The following is a 16,529-nucleotide window of genomic DNA, read 5'->3' as shown; positions in this document are numbered from 1 at the left end:
GGAGCACAATTTCTGTTCTCATCCTGAAGCAAAGTTCTTAACCCGAGGTACTATTTCTGTATGTAACCTGAAACGTATGTAACCCGAGGTACCACTGTACTGGCTTGGTAGCCACTCTTTACCCCAGAGAGCCTTGAGAACTGCAGCCCTGTGGGTGGGGTCTGGCAATTCCAAACAGAATTCTCAGCATTCAACTACACTTCCCAGGATTCTCGTGGTGGTGCGGTGGGGAGAGCTGTAGCGCCAAGACACGCCCTCTGTGCTGCAACCCCCCCCCCCCCGCTCCTTGCCTATCTCCAAAGTGCAGAGGCGCTGTGTTGTGCAGCACGGTTCTCGCGTCTCTTTTCCTTCCCTCTCCCTGGAAAGCATTTCCCAGCCTCCAGCCCGATCAGCTGAAGTTTGATACTGCAACCCTAGCCGGGCATTGAGAGAGCGCTTGTTTTGTGCCGTCTTGGTCTGGCGCTTTGATTGGGCACTGGCTGGGCACTGTCGGCTGGAAGCTCTCCGGTCTCCCTCCCGTGACTGGCAGTGCCCATTCTTTGCCTTGCGACCGATGCAACGCGATAGCGGCTCAGTTATCGGCCGGCAGACAATGAGAGCCGGGGGGGGGCAAGACGTGGGGGGGCACTCCAGTTACCGCCATGAATGTTTAATACCTCCTGCCCCGTCAGACCTTCCGAAACCCGAGAGAGAGGTTATCTTCCCATCCTCCTCGCCCTCGTCCCTGGCTGATCCTTGCCCAAGAAAGTTCTCTCCAGGAAAGGGCCTTCCTCCGACCGTCCTCGCCCACCGCGCCCATCTCCCCGCCACGTGACTCTCCAAATTAAGAGGCAGCTCTTTTGTTTGCCATATCTGCGGCTCCCGCTTTCCGGCTCTGCCTCTCTCGCCACCTCCGTTTTCCCCACCACCAGACATTCCCCAGCATTTGGGGCGCTGCTAAGCTCTTCTCTGTCTCCCCCAGAGAACAAACTCCGCTAATCCGTATTTATTGATTGTGACGAGCGACGACGAGAGACCACTCCGGATTAATTAATCCAGATCGAACCATTCAGATTAGCGCAGGATTGCGCCTCCTGACAGCACTGCCTCATCAGCAGAAGCCGAAAGAGGAACGGCGCCCTTTTTCTCATTCAGACTGGGCGAGGGTGCAAAAGGGGAGGTTAAAAAAAAAAGTTAAGGAGTTAACTCATTCACAAGCCCGTGGTCACGTGCGTCAAGAGCTGTGTTTAACCCTTGCGCTCCTTCCCCTCCCTCGCAGTTTGTGACCTCCGGAATCAGCCCTCTCCCTGTCCCCAGAGACGCTCCCTCTTTTATCATCCTGCCCAGATCTGCTCCGCCAGCGGCCTGGCCGATGTCCTCTCGGCGTCCTCGCCCGCGCACCTGCCTCTCAGCACAGCGCTGCGCCAGGGCGGACAGGGCAAGGGAGAGGCAGGGCGGCTGGCACAGTAGATCGGGAGGGGGGCGGTGAAAACCTTCGACAGGGTCAAGGGGACCCCTCTCTCCGGCTTCCTTCCCAGGGCCATTTAGGAAGGAGCAGCTACCGTTTTTACTACTTTGGCCTCGCTTCCCCACCATGCCCTTCAGCTCTTGACCTGCGGCGGGGAGGAGAGGGGGCGAGAGAGAGCAGGAACAGCACCTGGGGAGCAGGACCAGGAGGCAGTTGACTGAGAAATTCGTGGACGGAGGAAGGGAATGCAACAGCACTGGACTTTTTCCTCCCTAGCAAAAGAGAAACTCGTTGGGATTCAGCCTAGATTGGGTGTGGGGCGGGAGGCCATTGTCCTTCCCGTCGGGCTGCAGTGCGGTGTGAATGGGGCGCGCGAGACAGGATGACACCTTCCCCGGTGGCTGGTAGGGTGGAAGGCAGGGAGGCCAACGGTAGGTGGCGCTAGAGACTGCCAGGCCATGCTGCGTCCCAGGTTGTCGCCTTCCTCCCTCTCAGTGTTGCCCTGGTGGACATCAGCAGCGTGGAGGTTGGGAACAAAACTGGAATGAATCGGTTCCGCCTGCCACGGCTTCTGGCCTCGCTGCCTTCTGGCCTTGGGGCACCCGTCCCAGCTGTAACCAAGATAGGAGATGCCCTTTGGATTTTATGCTTCAGGAGCCAACATCTCTTGGGTTAACGCTTCCCGCATCTGCACCTTTGCGTAGGTATAAATATTCCCCCCAAAGCAGCGGTGCAAAAATCCTTGGGCCTTCCCTGCTCTGCACCCCCCTTGTTCCACCTCACCTTTCCTTTTTTCCTCCTTTTTCTCTCTCCCTTCCCCCCTCATCTGTATTCTGTCTTAATTAACACGTTTCCCCCTTTCTATTTGCGATCCCCAGAACATGAAACACGTTCCCTGGAATTTGCAGTCATGAGTAAGTGGCAACCAGCTCCTTCCCTCCCACTCCCGAATGCTCCAGTGCCAAGGATTAACCCTTTCCCTTACAGATAATTATAATAAACATTATCATGGCTAGCAGCATAGGATCCAGAAAGTCATGAGGCCTGAGAGAAGTGGATCCATCATAGCCTGGCTGGATTCTGGATTCACTGGCTGAACTTGGGACTGGTCATTTCTCCTTCTCCTCCTTCAAATAGATTTTCTTAAGGGTCCAAACTTGACAAAAGTAACCACAGGGCAGTTAACCTTATGTGGTGTGATGGAATTCAAGTGCCATATGGAAGCTTAAGCATCAACTCTGTTTAAGTCCTGCTACAGCCTTCTTCACATGGACAGAGGCTTTATGGTGGAGGAAGGGTCAGTTCCTCATGCCCAAGGTCTCATATTTGGGGGGAAAATGCAAGTAGCAACCTTCCTCATTGTGAGAAAAGTCTGTATGAAGTCTAATAAGGCTGCATTCCCGTGCACACTTTTCTGGAAGTAAGCACCATTTAACTTAATAAGGGCTTACTTCTGAGTAGACACATATGCAGCAAACTACCCTCTCCTTGAAAATGCTCCCTGATGTGGCAATTCGGTTTGAACTTCCACTGGCTCTAATGGGAGGCTGCTTTATGCACAGAGAGGAGCAGGAAGGGAGGTAGACCTGGACAAAAAAGCTCCCATGGATCAGTTCTGGCCCACCAGCTGGAGGTTTGTATAGGATTGCATTGTGTATTACTTTGCAGGAAGAAAGGCAGGATAGAGAGACGGCTTTGCTTTGGTATTGCTTCATTTCTTAAAGGGTCATAACCTTTTGCTCTGATAAGCAAGGTGCTATCTATCGGCCAATACTGTATTCACCATTTTGATTTGCCTATTATCCCTAGGGAACTGTGTTAAAAGATGGAATGCCACCTTTTAAAATGTGTAACAGAGACTAACCTGTAGGGTTTTCTTTTCTTTTTTAAAACTAGCTCCATGCATCCATATGTATTAAACAATTCACAGTAGAGAGGTGAAATGGTTTAGCCCTCATTTCCTTGGATTTGAAGGCCATGGCATCATTACTTTTAATGATTTGGGATTGTACCCATTATCTCAGTTATGCAGATAGGAAAACAGAGGTGCAGGGAGGAGAAAGGTGATCCTTGGTTGGAGTCATTCAAGAGAGCAATGTCAGGGCACCCAGATTTCCAGAACGATCGTTTTTTAAATATTCTGTCTCTAGGCAACATCCCCTGTGATTTTCTTGCTCACAGGACATTTTGGAAAACGCAATTAACATTTTGTCACAGTATTGGAAACCGAAGCATTTGTCTGTTCACAGCCACCTTTTTCTTCTGCTACTTATGGTCTCTTTTCTGTTTTATTTTTTGCAAACCTAATCTATTTTGAAATTTTAATGGCCTGGAGCTCCTTACCCCTCATTTCAGACAGATTGTCTGAAGAACAATTTTCATACTGCACTATTACTTTTGTCTCCAGTAAGTGTGATACACTGAAATGTTTTCCTTTACTTCAAAATGAATGTTCATTGTTTTCTTTGGAACTGGAAATGAGGTTTAGGAGGAGGTCGAGGAGAAGATTATTTTGCTCCTCAAAATCTCAAACTTCTCATGCAGATATTTGTTTGAGAATGAGTTACAAGTGTTTCTAAAGCAATATGAAAGCCCAGTCCCATCATAGCTGTCACACTGCATTGTGACCAAGAGGGGCTGCAGTTTAGCTTACAGCATTTAGCTTACAGTACAATTATTCTAGCCATGCCAACTCAAGTCCTACTGAATTCAAACTACCATCTCTCTCTCCACACACAGCACCTGTCATGTCATCATGAAGGGCATTTTGCCAGTGTACTAACAACAAAAATAGATTTCCTTTTTAGAACTTCGTTTTGGTGTTTCATTATTATAAAAAAGCTGTTTTCCAGTAAAGGTGTGGGGCTGGTTGACATCTCAAGCGATTCTGTCTCAGAAGCTCCTCCTGTAATGCATAGTGGTTAGAGACCGTCAGAACAAAAGTGGGGCAATGAGGGTGAAAATCCTCACTGGGTGACCCTGGACCAGTCGCTGTATCTCAGCCTGGGACTACCTTGCAGGGTTGGTGTGAGGTTCAAAGGGGAGAAGAAGGGAGGGGGAAACACTGTGTGCCATTCTTGCATTCTTTGGAGAAAGGACGGGGTGGAACAACTCGGATTTTTGAAACAATGCACGCCCATCATCAGCATGGCCATGTTCCATGGGGGGGTCTTAGCAATGGGACTATGCCTGGGCCTCCAACGCTGCAGCCTTTGCTTTCAAGGCTTTCTGGCCTTGAAGACCTGACCACCGGATGCTCTGTGCCAAGAAAGCGAGACACCCAGAGGCAAAGGAGCCAATGTTCCTTTGGGCCCTCTCAAGCTGATGGGCACTGGCATTCAAATAGTGTGCGTGTCATGTGATCGATTCTCCCCCACCCCCATTTTATTCAAGTTGGCACCTCTGCCCAGAGAGACGGGGTGGGGTGGGGTTTGCTGTGCGTGGCGATCCTGGCACCACGCGGCGGGCGACGAAGGAGGTCCTCCTGGCGAGGAAGAAGGCGCCGGGCCAGCCAGGATCGGTGCGTGCTGTTCTGCTCAGGGCAGGACTCCTCGCTGCTGCTCTTGCTGTTTTAAAGGAAAGAGGGGAGCGGCCCGCCTTGCCTTGCCTCGCCTTCCTGGAACCGACGCCCCCGCGCTCGGGAAGTCCGTGTTCCCGGATGGGCGGCGGTTTAGTGCAGCGGGTCGAAATGCACTCTGCACGCGCCCCGGAGACGCGCGCCCCGAGGGCTTCGCGCCCCTCCCCTGGATGGAAAGAGGGGCTGATGAGGGCTTCGCGCGCGCACACTCTCCAGCCTTTTAGGGACCTCCTTGTACTGTAATAAGAAGATAGAGAAAGCCGAAGCTCCCAGCTCAAGCTGAGCTCCAGGGGATTCTCTGACTTCCTCGGGCCCGCTCCCTCCATGAATGAAAGGGGCGGGGCGGGGGCGGGGCCTGAAAGAGAAGCCGCCCTTCCTGCTTGCTCCCCATCGGGAGATGAGGGGTTTAATCCTTCCTGGTGCTTGTCTCTGCTGGGCCCCCACTTCCATCCATCCATCGCCCCCCCCTCTAATCCCGGCCCCCGCAGGAGGAGATGCAGCCCTTTCGCGCCATCTGTTCCCTGTTAAGCAGCAAAAAACACGTTGTTTTCCCGTTCTCAGCCCCTCGGTTTGCTCATCGCTGCTGCCTTCCCCCGCGCCCCGGGATTATTATTATTATCTCGAGGCATATTTGTGGCGGGGGGTGGGGGGGAGAGGAGAGTGATGAATGGTCATCAGATACTCCCCTCACCTGCGTTTCTCACGGCTCCTGTGCCTTTAAGAGCTAATCGGCAGGCAGAAATTCAAGAAGTAAAGCTGGGAGGGGTTGGCCAGAAAGCTGCACCTGTTGAGCGACTGCCTGTTGGGAAGCACTGAAAAGGCTTCGGGTGCGGGAGGGATATACTGTATATATAATCTCGACTGGCCTCAGTGTGCATGAAGTTTCTTTGAACCTTGAATTAAACGCAGGAAGAAAGTCCAAAATGCTTCCTCTCTACGTTCCCTTCCTATACTGTACAAGGGAATGGCTCGGAGGTGGGCAGAGAGAGGAGCCGGCAGGGCTGACCTGCCACCCCCGGAAACGCCTGCGGAGTTGTTTGTACACTAGCCTTGCCTAAGGGCTATTCTCTTTAAGGGCACACTCAGCGCCACCCCACTGTATCCATTGCATTGTACCCCCGATCAGGAGATCCTTATGGAGTGGATCTCCGCCCCACACAATACGCCCAGGCATTCTTCTAATAATCCATTGTGAACAGAAAACGAGCAGATGGTAGTTATTCGGACTAATGAATCCCAAGTCCCCAAGATGAAGTATTTTGTATGTGGTGGAAAGATGGTTACACTCTTTTATTCCAGATTAATTAACCGCTAGCAACTCCCTCCCCCATCCCCTGTTAAATGTCTTTAAAACCACTAATACCTACCTACCTCTATCTATCTATCTATCTATCTATCTATCTATCTATCTATCTATCTATCATCTATCTATCTATCTATATCTATCATCTATCTATCTATCTATCTATCTATCTATCTATCTATCTATCAATCATCTATCTATCTATCATCTATCTATCTATCTATCTATCTATCTGTCTGTCTGTCTATCTATCATCTATTCACTACTTGTGCGCGCGCGTGCATTTGAATAAATTAGCATCGCCATATAGATAATACCGTATTATAAGAGGAGGGGGAATCCACTCTTTTGTCAGCCCTCGATCATTTGGATTTCTTTCTTTCTTTCTTTCTTTCTTTCTTTCTTTCTTTCTTTCTTTCTCCCTGATCCTATCCTTTTAGCAGCAGCCTGGCGTGAAGAAATGTAGCAAGCTAAGCCTGGCATTCACCGGCTTCCTTTCTGCTTGCAGGGTTCTGCCCAATGCGCAGGAGCCCTGCTAGAAGTTGACACCCATAGCCTTGTTCCACAGTAGGAACCGTGGCTATTGGGCGCCCAGTTTCTGATCGATGTGGTTCCTTACAACCCACAAGGGTCGCAGCACAGCTGAGAAGAGTCGTAGCTCCATGGGTAGAGCATCGGCTTTGCACGCAGAAGGTCTCAGGTTCAGTCCCCGGCATTTCCAGGCAGGGTCCGAAGAGACTCCTGCCTAGGGGTTGCTAGACCAGGGATGGGGAAGCTTTGGCTCTGCGGATGCGGCAGGACTCCAGCTCCCGTCATCCCTGTCCGTTGGCCAGGGCTGGTGGGAGTTGGAGTCCAGCATCATCAGGCGGGCTTCAGGGAGGTGGCCGAGCCAATGGTCCTTTGGCTTCAGCTTCGGACTATGTTCCAGCAGTGGTTGGGGGCTAGCAGGCCAGTCTCTACTAGGTAAACCAGACGTGTGGGGCAGGGGACACACCTGGAACAGCAGATCAGGCTGTGGGGCTAGTGCCCTAAACAGCTCAACGGGCCAAAGCGGGCTAATAATAACACCACTGAACTCATCACTTAACTCATGTCTCACAGGAGGGAGAGCAGATAGGCAAATGGGGAAATAGTCCAAAGTCTTTGGGAAAGACTACTGATTGATTGATTGATTGATTGATCGATCATCTTAGTGTTTTTGGTAGCCAGTTGTAGAAGCACATGGAAAACTCCTGGTCACTGACGAAGTCAAGACTTCCTTGCTTGGTCCTTGTAACTGAGGGGCACTTCTTGCGAAAATACTGTAATGCGGACTTTCAACAACTTGATAAGCATCTTTTCACCCCAGGTGTCGCGGTGAGTGCCTCTCCACACAGAGAGAACCTACGAAGGGCTAAATACTAAGTGGGGGGGCGGGGGGGGCGGTACCTGCGGCATTCCATGTTTCTGCATCCCATCTAACATTGAAATGTTAAATTACTAATACTTCATTTCTGCGCACGTTGCCGTCGCTAAATTATGCATTCCATCTCTTGAAGGAGAAAATGCTTTAATAAATGAATGAGAGCTGGATGTGAGCTATGTTGGCTGCGACAGTTCCCCCCTCCCGTTTTACGTGGGGCGGGGTCTCTGTATCACCCCACCCCACCCTCTCACCCATCCCCTATCTCACCTCTTGACTGGGCGCTGCGTCCCTTACTTGCTGCCTCCGGAGGAGAGAGACATAGTTCCGCAGTGCCACCTGCTGGACGTAACTTTCCACTGCACCGTCAAACGCACCAAACTCTGCTTAAGCGCCGTTAAGCAATTTGGTGCTCTGCGCACATGAAGAACTGAAATGATGCTTCGTTCCTGCTTCAGCCACAATATCCTGGAGCATCTGGGCCTGACGGTCCCTCCTCTGCCATCTGGCCAAGGCCTGCCATTTCTTAATGCCCCAACAGGGCCTCTTTTGCTAGCGACAACTCTCTCTCTCTCTCTCTCTCTCTCTCTCTCTCTCTCTCTCTCTCTCTCATATCAGTCCCAGGCTTAGCATCCTCACTGCCCTTCCTTAAGTCTTATTCCTTATCTGCTGGTGGTTCTCACGCGCTGGTGTGGAGAAAACAGATAGACACAAGTTTTTCTTCTCTCTGCCTTATCATACTAGAGTTCAGGACCAATCAACGAAACTGAAGGTTTGAAGATTCGGGACAGATGAAAGAAAATGCTTCTTCACTTGGCATATAGTTAAAGTATGGAATTTGGTCCCACAAGTATGTATGTATGTATGTATGTATGTATGTATGTATAGCAGGCATGGCCAAACTTGGCCCTCCAGCTGTTTTGGGACTACAATTCCCATCATCCCTGACCACTGGTCCTGTTAGCTAGGGATGATGGGAGTTGTAGTCCCAAAACAGCTGGAGGGCCGAGTTTGGCCATGCCTGATTTATAGCCTTTCCCTCCAAGGAGCTCAAGGTACATGGTTCTCCCCCACCTCCCCCACAACACCCCTGTGAGGTGGGTTAGGGCTGAGAGGCCAAAACCGGCTCAAGGTCACCCAGTGAGCTTTGTGGTCCAGTGTGGATTTGAACCCTGGTCTAGCCGCTACACCACACTGGCTCTCAAGCAGTGACCGCCACTGCCTTGGGTGGCTTTAAAAGAGGATTAGATAAATCCATGGAGGACGAGGCTGTCTATGGCTACTAGTCATGAGATTCAAAGGTCGGGAGAGCGCTGTTGCTCTCGTGTTCTGGGCTTCCCGTGGGCATCAGGTTCACCACTGTGAGCGTGGAGGCCACAACTGATGGACCTTTGAATCTCATCCAGCAGGACTCCACTTAGGGAGCGTTATAAGAACCTGAAGCCATGACTGCGAAAGTTCGGCTTCTAACAGAAGATGGCTCCAGGCAATGGTCTGGGGTTGCATGCTATTTTAGGGCTGCTAATACCATGGCATTTGGAGCCTCCCACAGGCAAGAGCACCCGTACTTGCCCCTCCCTTAGGGCAAAGGGCACGGGCAATGATGGCAGGCAGGTGTTTTTTTTGCAGTGGGCACTTTTGCCTGAACCCAGCATCAAGCAGACCTAATGAATCAGGGGGAGTGAGGGCAGGGTGCGTGGGTTGGTGGGAGAATGGGCAGCCTGCATGAGATGACTGCACTTGTTGAAATTCCTACAGGAGGCTCTTGAGAAATAAATGATGGCTTCTGGGATACCCCAGCACTAATAATAAACAGAAGGGATGAAGGATGCAATCTCCTTTATAGCACTAATGCGTTGGCCCTCTGCCTCCTCGTCTAGCCAAGACACTCATAGAGAGGAGTCAGGAGGAAGTGTGGGCCTCTTTGGCAACCGCCCCTGCTTCCCAAGGGAGGCCCATCTCTCGTTGCTGTGGGATCCGCTGACCTTGGGCTGATTCACACATGCTCACTCATCGCGATCACTTGCCAACTGCAGCATCAGCAGCTGCATGTGCGAACGAACCATCCCAGGTATGTAAGCTTCGTGGGCAGAACTTCCACATAGCAAAGCAAAGTCACACAGTCTGCATCAAGTGCAGAGAAACAGCTGTTTCCCTTTCTGAAGGGAAAAGTCAGCTCCATGCTAAGAAAAGGGCAGATCTTCCCGGAAGAAGTGTGACCTACTTAAGACAGTGTGGTCAGGGATCGCTCCCTTCCACCCTTCCTCCTCTCTGCTCCTTCCTGATCCTGTGCCAGGTTGATTCATAGCATGAGGCCACACCTGACACCTCTAAAATTCGTGATTAATATTTTCCTGCTGCTTTAAAAAAATTCTTTTTATGGCGGCCCTCCCCCAATACAAACACATTTTCTCCTTTCATTTCAGAGAGATGGTTTATAAAGCAACGTTTGGTTTTAATTTAGCTCCCCCTTCTCCCTCCCACCCCCGATTCAATCCATAGTTGCTCTTTGCTGCATTGAGATCCTGCCTTGTAACTTTGGCCTGATCTGCGTCTCCAGGCCGGAGGCTGTTGTTCTCTGGTTATGTATTCAATAAAGCCCTCCATTGGTTCTACATAATTCACCCTGGTAAAATATATTCTCATTCAACAGTACTGCAGAGGGATTTGAAGCAGCCCATCTTAGCACCGGTTTCAATATGCACTTCATAGTGACTCATATGTCTTAATGGCTGGCCCATCTCCTTGAACGTCTTTAAATCTTGATTGCTCGCTCTGGTAGTCAGGGCATTGATTAGCCAAAGGAGCAATAATATATACTCACCACTAAAATGTTTTGAGAGCATCTCCCTCCACCCTGTTAATGCTGGGGGCTGGGGAGGGGACAGCTTGCAGGGAGACAGGAGGAGAATAGAACTAGCAGCTTAGCACATCAAAGGGTGGAGTGGGGAAGGGGCTTAATCAGTTTATATTTATTACATATTTATCCCAGGCTGGATTCCAGTTGCTCAAGGCAAGTGCACACATAGGTCTTTTTACCTTCACAATAATAACCTTTTTTATGGAAGGTTAGAGTGCAAGATCACCATGCAAGCTTTGAGCTGAGCATCGATTTGAAGCTAGGGTTGTGTATGCACCACACATTTAAAGCACACACACACACACCCATAGGAACTGCTGTTTAACCCTCAAATAGCTACAGTTCCCAGCACCCTTAACCAACTACAGTTCCCAGGATTCTTTGGGGTGGGGAATGTGCTTTTTATATGCTTAAATTGTATGATTCGCCCCACCTAGTCCCCCAGGTCATAGCCCTCTAACTACTGGACCACGTCAGATTCCAAAAATATCACACTCTCCTCTTGCATGGGATTGAAATGGTCTCCCATCCAAGGATCCACACCTACTTAACTTTAGAATTACTGCAGCATCAGGTATTCCCTGACTGTGTGCTGTACTTGAAGGCCTCATTCAGCCCCGTATTTTTAAAAAACGAGGGCAGCCACCATGGGAGAAAAGTATGATGAAGAAGAGTGTGAACCATACTGTAAGGAAGGAGCTGGGAATGGATTCATTTTCTGCCCACAATGAATTTCATTTTATTTGTCCAGAAGAAGAGCTATTTGTTTCCCAGTGGGAAGGATCCAGGAAACTGATGATGGCAGAGATTCCAAACATGGCAGAATGAATCCACACACCATTCACCTATGCAAAATGTTAACAACTAGATCCTTTTTAATCCTTGAAGAAACTAACAGGAAAACAAAAAGGGAAATGTCAGAGTGGGGCAGAGGCATATCTCGGGTCCCTTGTGCCCTTGGCAAGGAGCTGAGAGCCAGTGTGGTGTAGTGGTTAAGAGCGGTAGACTCGTAATCTGGGGAACTGGGTTTGCGTCTCCGCTCCTCCACATGCAGCTGCTGGGTCACCTTGGGCCAGTCACACTTCTTTGAAGTCTCTCAGCCCCACTCACCTCACAGAGTGTTTGTTGTGGGGGAGGAAGGGAAAGGAGAATGTTAGCCGCTTTGAGACTCCTTCTGGTAGTGATAAAGCAGGATATCAGATCCAAACTCTTCTTCTTCTGTATCAGAAGGTTAGAGTGCAAGATCATAGTGCAAACTTTGAGCTGAGCATGGAATTTGAACCTTCTCCCCTCTCTCCCTCTCTCTCTCTCAAAAAAGCACTTTATCACAATAGCCACCTTAGAAATTACTACATTTTACACAACCCAGGTACTCAAAGTGACTGCAGTGAGGAGAGGAAGCGAGGAGGAAGGGCAAAAAAAATTGGCATGAGAAGGATGGGAAGCTTCTCCCACGTTTGATTCCACCACAACAGTGGCAACATGTCACCACACACATATGTGTCCTGCACACCATAGTCTGATACGTGAATTGTGTGCCTCTGGCAGGAGCCAATCTCGCCAACCCCTAGTGGTTGAGAGGCCTGTTCAGGCCAACATCTTCAAAGCCTTGGTTACAGCTCACCCTTCTCTTCACCCAGGAGCCATAGAGATTTGGGGACTTTGCAAACAATTGCGGCTTTCACCTGAGTCAACATGCCTAGAATCGGACTTCTTTTCCACCGACTTGCAGGAACAAGTCAAACCGCAGAGCAGCGAGAGGAAGTGAGGGCTGAGATGTCAGCGAAGAGAACAGTAAGTGCTGGAGGGTATCATGAATTAGCCTCAAACCCACAAGCAGCAGCAGAGAAGCAGGTGCCGCAGAGGAAGGCAGTATGTGTCGGTGAAAAGGGCAAAGCCTTTGCAAAGGAGGCACTCAGAGTATCCAGGGTTGGCCCTACCATTAGACACAGTGAGGCAACCTCAGCCAATCTGCCTGACCCCCACCCTGCAGCCCAGGATTAAAGGGAACATAAGCAAAGTGTGGTGATGGCCTATGTGAGAAGCTCGCTCATTCTGTCATGCCATTTTGATTAGGATTCCTAAGGTATTGCCTGATGGTGGCACTTGTGTCTCAGCTCAGGCTCTGCACTAGTCTTTTTGCTTAACTCTTCACCCAACAGGAAAGAGCCCCACCCTGTCGCTGTGGGGGCAGCACATCCTGCCTAACCCTGCCCCCCTCCACCCAACATCAACCCTTGCAACCATTGCAGGAAATTGAGCAGCTTCCGGGTTCTTTCCAGTTGCCGTTGCAGACCCAGACTGACATGGCTGCAGCACCAGCTCAGTTCTCCCAAGGCTTCTTTAAACTCTGCTCCCTCTTCTTCCTTGTAATCATTTGGTGTGGTGAGTGTTTTCATATGAGCATGGGCCTGACTCTCAAACTCAGGTTGGTGGCCTGAGCCATTGCCATCCTTGGGGACCCCTATATCCTCCAGTGTGTCTGGAACTGGTGCCTTTTCTTACTTAACCTCCCTTGGCTCAGTGAATCCACAGTCTCTCTCCAGGGATTTTCTTCCACAGCCCCACCTGATTTTGCCCTTTCTCTCCATTTAGCTTTCTTGGTCATTGGAGCTACAGTGAAGGTCACCCAGGAGCCTCTCTTCGCCAGCATGTTGCAAAAGGGGCGCCAGACACTCAACTGCTCCCATTCAGAAAGCTCACCCTACAATTTCTTCTGGTATCGCCAGCTGCCTGGGAAGAAAGAGCTACAGCATATCGGGAGCCTCTTTGAGTACAACGAGAAGCTGACTGAGTCAGAGGAGTGGCTGAGTGGGAATTGGCTGGAGAATGGAAAGAGAATGAGTCTTGAGCTTCAAGGTCCTCAGCCTAGTGACACAGGGCTGTATCTGTGTGCTGTAAGGGACACGGTGAAACAGGCAGGAACTGCGGCTGGTGCAAAACCGAGTGCCAGCATCAAACAGCCCCGGCTCCTTCCTCGTGCTGCTGGCACACTTCCAATATCTCATAAGTGCAGTATCACTTCCCACAACCAGTGGGCATACTGGTGCCATCATCTGCATCAGGGACACACAGCCCAAGGAGCTGTGCAGAGGAACAGTCCTGATGTCAGATGTGCACAACATTACTTCCCACAACCTGTGTACACTGATGCCATAATCTGCACCAGGGTTCCCCCAGCCGGGCGCCCTCGGCCCTCCAGACGCTTTTTTGAACTACAGCCCACATTATCCCTGATCGTTGGGCCTGCTGGCTAGGGCTGATAGGAGCCCGAGTCCAACATGATCCAAAGGGCACCAAGTTGCAAAAGGCTGATCTATGCCACACACGCAGCAGCCAGCTCAATGCAAAGACTCAGTCACTTGTCACATGGAGAGGCTGTTCTCACTGACACTGTTATCTTCCAGGTGTCTGCTGGGCCCCACATTCCAGGCCAATTCACTCATATCACCTCCCTTGATAGCTCCTCACTCACTTCATTACTCACTACCTCTGAAACAAAAAATGCAGGTAGGAAATTATTTTCCATTGCACTTCAGTCCATCAACAGTACACACGTGCTTTTTGAACTTTTTTCACTATTGATAACCAAGCTAGTTAGCTGTTGCAGGCAAAGGGTGATCATGGAGAATACAAACTGTTTTCTGGATTTCAGATGCTTTTCTAAATCTTTATTGCGTTGTTATTTTTTTAAAAACGGAGATATATGAATAATTACATGCAGGAGCCAGATGGCAGGAGATATTCACACTTCCCCCACCCCCACCCCCCGTAGCATATACAATTCCCCACTCCCAGAAAAGTGCTAGCAACCAAGCAGTTGGAACTGGAAACTGATCACAGTGGAAATGAAGACTATGTGTTTAAACATTATTCCAGCCTTGATGCCAGGCCCAGTCCTGTTGTTAGACAGGGTAAGGCAGGTGCCTGAAGAGCTCACAAAAGGGCTGTTTGCTATTTAATTTAGTTTTATTGGACATTTACTGCCAGGGAGGGAGAGGGGTGCTTGTCTTAAGTGTCATAGGTTATTGTCCTATAGAGAAGAAGTTCAGAACTTCTCCAGATGTTGTTGGACTCCAACTCTCATCAGTCCTGGCCAGCAGAACCAATGGTCAGGGATGGTAAAAGTTGTAGTCTAGCAACAAATGGAGGACCGCCCCCATGTTTGCTGTGTAGAGAAAGTGAGGGGGGAAATGCTCGTTTGAATGCTGCCCCCTTCCCTATTTAAATATTTTTAGATTAGGTCTTTCTTAAACACTTTCCTAAGATCAGATGTACATTTTAAAAATATCACACTGTTCAGGGAAGAAACCATTTTAAACTATGACTGCCATATAAAATTCATACGAAAAGTACATTCTTTTAAATATTTATGAAATATTGCAAAAAATATGTGTGAATTTGAGCAAGCAAGAGAAGATAAAACATTTGCAACAGTGGGAAATCTCTCTCACACGTTTTCCTGTGGACCTTAGAGAGAAATGCTACACAAATGCTATCTAGTTTCTATTGCACCCCTTTAATTATGTTTAAAATAAATAAGAACCACAGCCAACTTGTTGGAAATGTCAGAAAGAGAGACAAACTGTACCTATTAGAGATGGAGAATTGATCTTCTATATAATCACCACTGTTAGAACCACATACATACACTAATTAATGGTGATAAATGAAAAAGACCCAAACTACTGAAGAACGGCTGGATAAAAATGTGGAAACATGATTCAGTGACCCCAAAAAAACCAAAAACCCTAATTATGTTTGTGCTAAACAAACAAGACAGAAATGGGAAGGATTCACCAATAACTGGACAACTAATTAATTTCAGTAATGCTTGCAGAAATTATACAGTGACAAAGTTCATTTCATTCTTGAGCTTGGAGATCATGAAGGCGGCTACTGAACTGCATGACTGCATGACATTTGATCTGGGTTCCCTCACTTCTAAGCTAACTTATCTACTGCCTCATATAGCATATGCCCCCAATAAAAGGTATGCCTCATACTATACTGCTAATGCATTAGACCTGGAAGGCCTGGGTTCAAAACCTCACAGCCATAAATAAAACAAATCAAGGTTGGATCAGTTGTTGGTTTTGTGGGTCAAGGCTGGGCCAAGGCAACATTCTACACCAAGGATCGCTGGATTATTCCAAGCCGTGAAATTATGGAAATCAAGCAAAATTATGAACACACAATTATGAACACAAGCAAAATTTGTCCATCTAGTTCAGTACCATCTACACTGACTAGCAGAGGCTCTCCAGAGTTTCAGACGAGTCTTGTGATTTTGCCTTCTTTTTCTGCTTTTGCCCGCCAAGGAGAGATGAGAAGCTGTGCAACACACTAATGCCTTGAGTACTGTAGTTCCTGCTCTGTTCCCCAGGGATATCTGACATTTCACAGGCACTGCCCACACATTTTCATGCATGCCTTTGCAATCCTAAGGACTAAAAATGCAGCGTGAAGGGAGAAGCAGGGAAGAAAACATGCAGCCCTCACTCTGGGGTCAAAGGTTTCGGAAAAGCACCTGGAATGGAGAACGGCATCCTCTTTGAAACTATTTATAGCCCAGAAGCAGGTGCAGCCAAACCACCACAATCCACCGGCTTCCTTGGGAGGAATCAGAAACACAGGGGAAGAAGAAGATTAAAAGAGCTCTGTGCTGAGACTGTCCACTGAAATCCCATCTCTGCTCAATAAAGAAATGAAGCCATGCTGGGCACAAAATCTACATACAGGGGGTGCCTTTATTCAAGTGCATCTAGAGATGCAAAGGCCTGGAGGGAAACTGAAAAGTGGGGGCAGGTGGTCGTCCCCCCCATTTTGCAGAAATAAATGGGGGAATTCAGAAAAATTGTGGGGCACACTGAACCTTTGCATTTCTAGGTGCATCTAATGAAACACGGGTTGAGTCCATGATAGCTCATGCTAGAATGA

General features: G+C 49.1%; 2 long non-coding RNA genes across 2 annotated transcripts; one reads left to right on the top strand and one right to left on the bottom strand.

Annotated features, from left to right (window-relative positions):
* Positions 1-2,015: 2,015 nt before the first annotated feature.
* On the top strand, positions 2,016-14,079 carry LOC308584589. The gene is made up of 5 exons (XR_014006935.1): positions 2,016-2,147; positions 2,326-2,361; positions 8,474-8,579; positions 12,322-12,383; positions 13,185-14,079. It is a non-coding gene; the product is annotated as an uncharacterized lncRNA (long non-coding RNA).
* LOC308584724 lies at positions 4,258-8,304 on the bottom strand. Its single transcript, XR_014006989.1, has 2 exons — positions 8,000-8,304; positions 4,258-4,352 (listed from the first exon to the last, which is right to left on the bottom strand). It is a non-coding gene; the product is annotated as an uncharacterized lncRNA (long non-coding RNA).
* Positions 14,080-16,529: the final 2,450 nt, after the last annotated feature.

Source organism: Podarcis bocagei (assembly GCF_964188305.1).
Source record: "Podarcis bocagei genome assembly, chromosome: 1".
Taxonomy (NCBI): domain Eukaryota; kingdom Metazoa; phylum Chordata; class Lepidosauria; order Squamata; family Lacertidae; genus Podarcis; species Podarcis bocagei.
This window is presented reverse-complemented; position numbering and strand designations above follow the sequence as displayed.